General features: G+C 31.0%; 1 pseudogene; it reads left to right on the top strand.

Moving 5' to 3' along the window:
• Positions 1-3,768: 3,768 nt before the first annotated feature.
• Positions 3,769-7,820, top strand: LOC149546567 (GDSL esterase/lipase At4g10955-like; annotated as a pseudogene).
• The last annotated feature ends 3,468 nt before the right edge of the window (positions 7,821-11,288 follow it).

Below are 11,288 nucleotides of genomic sequence, written 5' to 3'. Positions count from 1 at the left end.
TGTGACATGTAAATTTCTTCCTCCAAATCTCCATGAAGGAAAGCAGTTTTCACATCCATTTGCTCGATCTCTAGGTCATAAGTTGCTGCAATAGAAAGAAAAAATCCAATGGATGTCATTTTGGCTACTGGAGAAAAAATCTCACCATAATCTACTCCCTCAACCCGAGAGTAACCTTTTGCAACCAAACGTGCTTTATACTTCTCAATGCTTCCATCTGAACCCATCTTTTTTTTGAACACCCATTTACAACCAATAGGCTTTCGTCCTTCAGGCAATGGTACAAGGTCCCACGTTTGATTCCTCTTAAGAGCTTCTATTTCTTCATCCATGGCTATTTTCCAGGACTCTGAATCATTCATACCAAGAGCCTCTTCTACAGATCTCAGTTCATCAATGTTAGCATTCAATGCAAATATGCACCTCCAATCATCAGGAGAATACCCATACCTTTCAGGTGGTTTCCTTTGTCTAGTAGATCTTCGAGCAAGATCTGGTTCAAGTTCAGGAGGTTCAGGTTCATGATTAGGTTCTTCCTCTTCCTTTGATGATTCAGAACTCGTAGAGCTTTCTTCAACATCTTGTCTTTCTAAGGGCCTTGATTCAACTTTCTCAGGTGTAGCAGGAAGTTGAATCACATATTTCTTTTCTTTAATTTGTTCTGGCTGCACTGTAATAGAAGAAGGCTTAGTTTCTTTAAAAATAACACTTCTGGAATAAAATACCTTTTGTGCAACAGGATCCCAAAGCATCCTTTCACACCATAACTATATCCGATGAAGATACATTTGACAGCTTTGTTGTCCAATTTTGTTCGCTTCTCCTTTGGCACATGAGCATATGTCTCACAACCAAACACTCTTAGATGTCTAAGCAAAGGCTTGTGGCTTGACCACGCTTCCATTGGCATCTTATCAACAAGAGTTGATGTAGGAGACCTATTTATCAGGTAGCAGGCAGTGGCTACAGCTTCAGCCCAAAACTTTTGTTCTAGTCCAGCACCACTCAGCATACTCCTAGCCTTCTCCATCAAGGTCCTGTTCATTCTTTCTGCAACTCCATTTTGTTGTGGAGAATATGGAGTTGTCTTCTCTCTTTTAATACCACAATCTTTACAAAATGTGTCAAAAATATTGGAGCAAAATTCACCACCATTATCAGTTCTCAAGCATTTTATTTTCTTTCCAGTCTACAATTCAACCATTGCTTTAAATTCTTTGAAACGACTAAAAACTTCAGCTTTACTCCTAAGGAAATAAACCCATGTTCTTCTACTAAAATCATCAATGAAAGAAACATAATAAGTTGATCTACGAATAGAAGGGACATCAACTAGACCAAATACATCTAAATGAATTAGATCCAAAATACATGAAGTCTTATGAGAACTCAAGTAAAACTGAATGCGGTTTTGTTTACCATAGATACAATGCTCACAAAAATCAAACTCAAGATTGCAGTCATTCAACCCATCAACAAGGTTCTTATTTTTCAAGGTCCGTAGACCCTTCTCACCTATGTGGCCGAGTCTCTAGTGCCATAACATAGTCTTCTCTGCAGGAAACTTTGATTCAGTAGACAGAGCACCCTTGGGTACCCAAAAACCATGACCATCTGTTGAAAGAGAAACTCTCTCCTTCTCCAACTAAGTAGTCTTTTCCAAAATCTTATCAGAAGTACTATTGCACTCGACTGTGCGTGCATCAAGTTGGTACAATGTACCAAATCTACTTCCTCTCGCTATTACCATAGCACCTCTCACCATTTTTACACCTGCTTCAAAAAATTGTACATGTACACCTGCATCTATTAGCTTACTAACAGATAACAAATTCCTTGCTAGTCCAGGGATATGCAAGAAACCATCAAATCTTCTAATTCTACCATCAAAAAATTTCACATGAATACTTCCATGACCAACAATATCAAGTATTGAATTATCACCCAAATACACCTTACCACCATTAAAATTTTCATACTTACTAAACCAGTTCCTATTAGGAGTCGTGTGGAAAGATGCACCTGAATCTATTAACCATGCATGTTCACCTACATGAGTGGCCAAAGCTGCAATGAAAGCATCTCCATCTTCCTTCTCAGACTCAGAATCAGAATCTTGCTTCTTCTTCTTCTTCTTTTTCTTCTCCTCTTTGCAGTCCTTTCGGAAGTGTCCAGGTTTGCCGCAATTCCAGCAAATTGCCTTGGACTTACTAGGGGATTTTGATCTCCCCTTATTTTTGGACTTAGAATGGCCATGCTACTTTTCGTTCTTGCCTCTTTCTTTTGGTCTTCCGCGAACACTCAAAGCCTCTTTGGCATTCAAAGAGACCTTCCTTCTCATCTCCTCAGAAAGTAGAGAACCAACAACATCCTCCATCTTCAAGACAACTGAAGTTCTCCCTATAGCCATCACAAGACTATCCCATGAGTCTGGCAACGAACATAACAAGATTTGACACCTTTCTTCTTCATCCATTGGCACCCCTACTAAGGTCAACTGAGTCACCAACATATTAAACCTTTCCAAATGCTCAAAAATGTGTCCACCTTCTTCCATTCTCAAGGAATACAACTTTTTCCTCAAGAAAATCTTATTCACAAGTGATTTCGCTTGATAGATCTCACTAAGCATTTTCCAAAGCTTCTTCGCAGTAGGTTCTTCATGGACATTAATCAGAATCAAGTCTGCAAGACACAATCTGATGAGACCTTTAGCTTTTCTATCAGTCACATCATATTGTGCAACTAATGTTGGATCTGTGGGCCTCAGCTTGTTCTCATCAATCGCATCCCATAGATCTCGATCAGACAACAAATCTTCCATCTTCAGCTTCCACATCTCAAAGTTTGTGCCAAAAAAAATTTCAACATCAATTCTCCGTAGCATGCTTGCCATCTTTTAATCTTGCAACATAGAAATGAAATGCTCTGCACAAGCTCCCACTCAAACCTTGGTTAGCTCAAAAAACCTTGTACCCAACAAATAGAACCAAAACTGGCCAGGCTTTGATACCACTTGTAAGGAAGCAAAGGTGCGTGGAAACACTTCCTATGCTAATCTTTGAGAGGATGATTATGCAAATCAAAGTAACTATTGCAAAGATCTCAAGAAATGCATAATAACATAATCAAAATAACAAAGAACACACAACACAGTGATTACTGTGGGGAAACCCTTCCGGGAGAAAAACCCCACCCTCCAAAACTCGAACAATGTATTATCAAACCAAGATGATTACAATACAATTGCAATGCAAGTTTTTACAGAAGCGCATCACCACAACTCAAACTTGGAGAGACTCCTTCTAGCACCAGTCTTGCAAACTAAACTCAATTACACAAACACCTCCCCAAGCCCTCCTTTTATAGTGATTTTACAACCTGGAAACCACTTATGGTTTTACAAAACCATGGGAAAAACTACTATGCCATATGTTACCCATTTTTGACATTTACATTTCCAATATGGAAAAACAACCAGGTTAAAAATAGTAATCCCGTCCACAGTTTTGTCTCTTAGTCTAGACCCCCATAAAAGTCACAAAATGAGTCATCAAGGCTCTAAAAATAGCCTACCTATATTCTACTAAGGACAGGACTCATTTAACAACTCACTAACCACTTTCCAATGCATAAACAAGTGGAAGACTCCCACAAACTAATTCTAAAATTTTCCAAGAAAAGATTGCAAGGTTGAGACACATGTTTCTCAACATTTATGTTGCACATCAAAAGGGCGGTGATAATACAACTTGTCTCAGCTTTGCAATGGCTAACAAAGATGACATAGATGTTACAAAGCTTACTCACCTAGCAATTCCAAATTGGTAAAACTCATTCTTTCAGCTATTTGATTTTTGCTATTTTCAGATTTCGACTCTTTGGTTTTGCCAAAATTTTGAATTTTGATACAGAATTTTGTTTTGTCTACTAAAATTATGTATTTACCATGGTTATATATAGATTGATGGATTTTACAATGCTATATTTGATGTTCTCACTAATTTTATACTTAAATGATCACTAGATTATTTTATTATTTGTAAGTTTATAAAATTCTTAATTATCTTTTCCAATGGTTCATATATTTGACCATGGTACAGCTGGGTTTAAGCTTAGGAGGTAAGCATTATATAGTTTTCATCTTTTTGAACTTATTAAATTTGATATATATAAAAATATATATAAATAGTCAAGTTGAAAGAAGAATTTCAAAAAAAATCTATTATTGCTTGAAGATTGACTTGTTCATTGACAGAATTTAAATTATACATCAGATTTTTTAACCATTATTATTGTTTTCTTACTTTATCTATGAGTGTATGTATATATATATATATATATATATGTATGTATGTATGTATATGTGTGTATATATATATGTGTGTATATATATATGTATATATATATGTGTGTGTATATATATATGTGTATATATATATATATGTGTGTGTATATATATATATGTGTATATATATATATATGTGTGTATATATATATATGTGTATATATATATATGTGTGTGTGTGTGTATATATATATGTACATATATATATACATATATATATATAGATATACATATACACACACACACACACACATATATATATATATATATATGTAGATATACATATATACATATATACATATATATGTATATATGTATATATGTATGTATATATACATATATATATATATATATATGTATATATATATGTATATATACATGTATATATACATATATATATACATATATATATACATATATATATACATATATATATATATATATATATGTATATATACATGTATATATATATATATATGTATATATACATGTATATGTATATATATGTACACACACACATATATTCGAATTTAAGAAATATGAAATTTAAATGTAAAATTAGGCTTTATTTGATTATCAATACTCTTTAACATAGATTTATCATGGTTTAGTAAGTTTTAGGAAATTCTATTAAACTAATCATATTTCTTTATAAGTAAATTAGATATTGTCAAACTCAAATGTCAATCTGATAAGTGACTTATTATCAAGAGATAAGATATTAATTGGACTTAAGCACAAACATTGACATGCTCCATTCTAAATGACATTATAACACAAAATTATATTTCATTTGCACTATATATGTATGTATGTATGTACATGTACATATGTGTGTATATGTATATGTGTATGTGTATGTGTATGCATGTGTATATGTATATGTATATGTATATGTGTGTGTTTACATACATACATACATACATATATGTGTGTGTGTGTGTGTGTGTAGATATATTCCAATTTAAATAGAAAATTGTGTTTTATTTGATTATCAATACTCTCTAACATAGACTTGTAGAATTGATCATAGTTTAATAAGTTTGTAAAAACCCTATTAAACTAAACATATTTCCTTACAAGTATATTAGATATTGTCCAAATCAAAATGGAAGTGTAAAAATTTCTGAATAAAAATATTTTATATATATTTTATTAAAATGTAAGTAAATTATTAGCTTAAATTTTAGGCATAATTGTTAATTTATGCTTAAAATTTAAAATATTTATTCTTAAATATTTTATTATATTTTTAATATTAAAAAAATCTTATTTTACAATTTTATTTCTATATTGTAAATTTTAATAAATTCATTTAATTGTCCGCTCCTATATCATACAATGTTAATTTTAAAAATAAAAAGTATTATTATTAATAAATCTTTCCAATATGTAATCTTATTTATTTTAAAATACATTTTTTTTTATTATTGATGCAACTTTTTATTTGATGAAACATGAGTGCAATAAAAAATGTATGTTATAACATGACAACAATATCTTACTCTATGATTCTTTCTATAATTTGAATATTTACCTGTGTTGAGAATTTTAACAATACAATTTCCAAATTTCAATAATAAAATTATGTTTTAATTATTTTAAATTAAGGGTTAAACGGAACCCTAAATCCCAATTTTTTTTACAACAAAATTATGTTTAAATTCTTGGCATTAAGAAATTTTTTATTTACCTTTTACATTTTATTTTTTAATTTTTTAAGATATGTATAAGTTTTTAATAAATTTTAAGATTTCTATATAATGAAGCAAATCAAAATTCAGTTGTTATTTGTCAAAAAGTTTCCTTAATCTTTTAAATAGTTTATTATATTTCAGTTTTGTAATTATTTAAATTGATTTTCCAAATTTAATCAAATTTTAGAGAAATTCAATTTATTTTGTCTTTCTACATTCGATGTCTCTTTCTTTGAATTGTTTTCTAATTTTCTTTTGTATATATTGAGAATATTGCTACTATATTTTGAAGACTATCAGTCATAATCTGTTAAATGAAGAACGTGTATTAGCTGGTGTTCAACAGAAATGATATGTAGTCAACTAGGGAAACCACATAATCTCCATGTAATTAATTGTGTGTTCCAATAGAAATGATATGTAGTCAACCAGGGAAACCACATAATCTCCATGTAATTAATTGTGTGTTCCCTGTGATGTTCAATTTCTCAAAATAATGGAGTGTGTGCGGGGAAGATCCAGTGCACAGGAGATGTGTTGCTGTAGGCCTAGTGAAAATTGTATACCTACTTGAAAACAAATCCAAATCAGGCCAGTCAACTATGTTGCTTGATTCAATTTGACGTGAAGGAAACAATAGTTGATAACCATGAAAAATCTATATATGGAGCTATTTTGCAATGCAGTGGGAAACCTAAAGCAGGTCCAAGTGGACCTCCCTCGGAAGTAGTTGCCTTCAGAGGTACGCTGAACTTCGACCCAAGAATGTTCTACAGGACTTGATAATTGACTTGAAGGTAGCCACTACACACTTGGAATCTCTTGGTAGGGTTGATAACGGCTTACCATTCTTGAAAGATTGTCTTAAGAGGAATGGATGCAAAAATATTTGGATAGCAGGGCATTCTTTGGGAGCTACGATTGCACTAGCTATTGCAAGAAAATTGGAGAGGAATGAATGACATCACCTTGAAGCACATCTTTTCAATCCTCCATTTGTTTCTCCTACATTTCCTTAGTTGAAAACTTTTGAAAAGATTGCAAAGATTGTAGTTGCCACAAGTAAACATGCTCCTTCCTTTCAGTGCAATCAATTGCAAGAAATTAACAAATGTGTTCAAGATACCTCTGAAGCTTTGGCTTTTGAGATGGGGTTGAAAGATGAGAGAAAATTGCTTGAGTTGTGCAGTGAATTCCTTAGCTATAGTGATTGGGTCCCAAATTTATATGTGAATGAAAAGGATCTCATTTGTCTCACTTACCTTCACTATTTTAAGGTGTGGAAGGGTGTATATGAGCAAAAAAGTCATTTGATCCATGAAAGCATGAAGTACCTCTTTTGTTTCGAAGTGGCAACAAGGAAAACCCCTTGGCATATAGTTCCATCTGCAAAGGTGATTACGGTAGCTAGACTTTTTTTCAGTGATCATCATTGTATTCGTCAGTGGTGGTCTAAGAATCTTCAGGTTAAGAGCATTGAATATGTTCCTCCAGATGAAATCACTCGATGCAATTTTGATCTTCTTCAAACGAGTGTGTTTCCCCATGTTATCAACACAACACGAGATGATAAAGATGGTGATTACACAAGTCATTAGAGTGACAAAACCAACATTATGGCTTAATTTGGGAAACAAATGGAAGTTTATAGGTTAGAGGTCAAGCCAGTTCAAATTAGTAACAACTCCACATATCAAGGCTCCAAATCGATGTAAGAATAATTTGTATTTTTATTTAATAAAGTAATATATTATGTCTATTTATCAAAATTAAAACTTTGTATGTAAACTAGTGGTTAGGATTATGAAAAATAGTATACAGTGAAATGTTAAAATTAAGAAAAATAATTTAAAATACAAGTATTAAATGTTATTTATTATTTTGAGTGTTATCATTCATTTAAAAAATATATTATATTATTTCAATAAAAGGGTCACAAAATAAAATTAATTTTTATATTGAAGCATAAATGTTCTTTAATAAGGTCCAAACAATTTTATACAGATTACAAAAAAATAAATATAATTAGTGGTAAACAAAAAAAAATCATCTTCAAGTCAGCACTAGTGCTGTTAATTTCTTGTTTAACAGTTTCTAGCGTGTATTGTTTGTACCTGAGGTCAGCACCCTCTTGCTGCTTTTTAAATTCTAAAACAAAAAAATCATCTACATAATTGTTATTATTCAACATAAAAATAAAGTCATCTTATAACAAAGATACAAGAAGATTATAATCATAATTGAGATATTGGGACAATACATCTATAAGATAGTTTGGAGCTACTAAGATCTAATGTGTATTAGCTAACACCATCTTAACTTTTTTATGTTTACATAGAATGCTTTATTTCTTATTTGGCCACATCTTCCTACCATTAGCAGGTGAATAACTATTTTAGAGCTTCAACTTTACTAAATAACTTTCTTTAAAATGACTATAGATGATGGTGCAAGAGACTCTACTTAATGATCATGAGAGTATTAGGAGAATTCTACCTCATACAAAACTAAATTATAAGAAAAAATCTTTTTAGAATTAAAAATATCAAAGTTTGATTTTAGTATTTTTTTTTAAAGACACTTGTAGAAAGACACTACTAAGAAGTAGGATTTCACCTTTTAACAATAGGATAGCCTTCATCTAAGATAGGGCTAACAAAAAATATTCTTTACTATAAGTGAGCCTCTTTGACTTACTGCACAACATCCTCCCTAATTCATGAATGCAAACTTTAGAAAAAATTCTACCAAAGGCCTCTCTCAACCAAACCTTAGATTCTCCTTTTTTGTCTTTTTTTTCGTAATGTACAATTTGTTGTTCTTTGACCCAAATTTTTTTATATGTAAGTGTTTTTTTATGTGTGAGATTTTTGGAAGAATTAAAGATGTAAGAAGTCAAATGTTATGAAGATGAGGATCTTGCGGTGCTTGAAATTATCTTCTTCCCTTCTTCCACTTTGTCAAAGATATTATTTACAAGAAAAAAAGAATTATGGGAGATGTTATCAACTAAAATGTATATAATATGGAGTTACTATATAAGCATTTTACATATTAATATAAATGATTAAGCTTAGAGTTTGAAATCTTCATATGTTTGTGTAGGAAATTGATACAACAACATTTTTAGTTTTAGTGATTCTAATAAACTTAAATCTAGAATATTCTATTTTCCAAAAAAAAATTATACCTCCTACATAACAAACCTATATTATTGAGAAAAATGTATGATACAATATTATAGATATCTTTATTATCTACGAATACAAGATTTTCACCCAATTCTACATTTGAAATTAGTTGTACAACCAAAGTATAGAGTTTGTTTGGAGCCTATTTTGAGTGGCAATAAAATAGTCTCTTTTTCTATATATTTCCATCTAATTATGGTTGTGTTAGTTCATATTGCATAGTAAAAAGGAAGATTGTAGTCCCCATATGTAGTCTATTAACATAAAATAGTTTGTATATTTGACTTGCTAGTTTGTTCATGGAGTTACTTCCTCATGTTTCCTTCATATAGAATACATTTGTAAAGTCTAAGAATTTATTTCCTATTATAAATAAAGGTTCATGTTACACCATCTCTCTATAAATAGAGATCATATAATCAGTTTTAATCAATCAATATTAAAAAAAAAATTGTATCAATAGCACTTGTATATTCAAATATTGTATGTTTCTATTTTCTACATTTCGTGTCCAGTCTAGATTAGGTATTAGAGAAATAAAAATACAATAAATATGTTAGAATTTGGAACGAATATTTAATTTTTATATTGATGATAAAAGGAGCTTGTAGTACTGGAAGAAAGAGTGAAATATCATTATAGAGGGGAGACTATAGGTTTGGAGTATATCATTCTATATTCTATTTATGGTTTATTTTAGTTTATTATATAGGAATTTTATAAAGAAGTATTCACTCTAAGAGGGAAGGAAAATATATGGTTAAATTGTAAAGCATTGTATATAAATTTTTGTAAGTAATAGGGTAGTAGAGTCCAATAATGCTTAGACTCACAAGTGCTTGTGATGTTGTTTGATGATAGGTGTTAAGAAAATACAAGGGAGTCATAGATGAACCTACAATGTACTAGAGAACAAGTGTAGTGAATATCATGGTTAGAGAATCCCAATGGAATGATAGGATTTCCTAAGCTTAATTTAAATTTGAAGATTTTAGATATGATTTCAAGTTTGAAACAATTAGAAAAAGTTTGCAAACTTGATTTAGATACTACAATTTAGAGACTATTTTAATCTGAGTATAAACTCCACTTTTTTTCTATATATCTACATCCAATTGTTGTTATATTACTTCAGCTTTCCTAATAAGAAAGCGGATTGTAAACCATGTCTATATTTTGTCACTATAAAATAGTTTGTCACTATAAAATGCCAAAATAATGGCCTAAAAAATGACATTTCCATATCTGCAAAGAGTTTACACAACGAATCCAAAATGGAGGAAAAATACAAAATATACAATGCTCAATGGGCCTTGAAAACAACACAAAATAGCCCAAAAACACCATAAAACACTAGTAATCTATCAGAAAAGTAGAATCACAACTCGAGACATATATTCAGCTCTATTTTCATATAAAAAAAAGGCATCAATACAACAAAAAACCATACTAATATGAAAATATCAACTAAAACATCAAACCCTTACAAGAAACACACCCGAAGACTCAAAAATCTGCACTGTTCAACACAAGGGAAAACTCTACATGGGCTTGCACATGGAATATCCTCAAACTCCCATCATTAGCCTTCCTACAAACCTATAAACTCCCATATTTAGGTTTGTACCTCATCAATGAGTTCATCTATGCATGGTGTAAGATACCTATTTTTTATGGTCTTCTTGGTTAGAGCCCTATAATCTATACACATTCTCACTATACCACCTTTTTCTTAACAAGCACTATAGATGATGAAAATATTCTAGAGCTAGGCCTTACGAATCCCATGTCCAAGAGTTCCTTAATAGTCTTTTTTATTTCCTCCTTATATCCTCTTGGATGGAAATATGGATTAGTTATAATAGGTTTGGAACCCTACTCTACCTCTATTGCAAGCTCAAACCCTCTATTTGGTGGCAATCCTAGAGGCAAATCATTGAAAACTACACTATTCTTATTAAGAATATTTTAAATTTCAAAATGGAAATTACCTTGATTCTTTGGAGAGCTTGTTGGGTGGATTATGAATCCTACTGCTCAAGCTACTTACCT

This window comes from Cupressus sempervirens, chromosome 7 (assembly GCF_028749045.1).
Source record: "Cupressus sempervirens isolate cs-2001-9-10 chromosome 7, ASM2874904v1, whole genome shotgun sequence".
Taxonomy (NCBI): Eukaryota; Viridiplantae; Streptophyta; class Pinopsida; order Cupressales; family Cupressaceae; genus Cupressus; species Cupressus sempervirens.
This window is presented reverse-complemented; position numbering and strand designations above follow the sequence as displayed.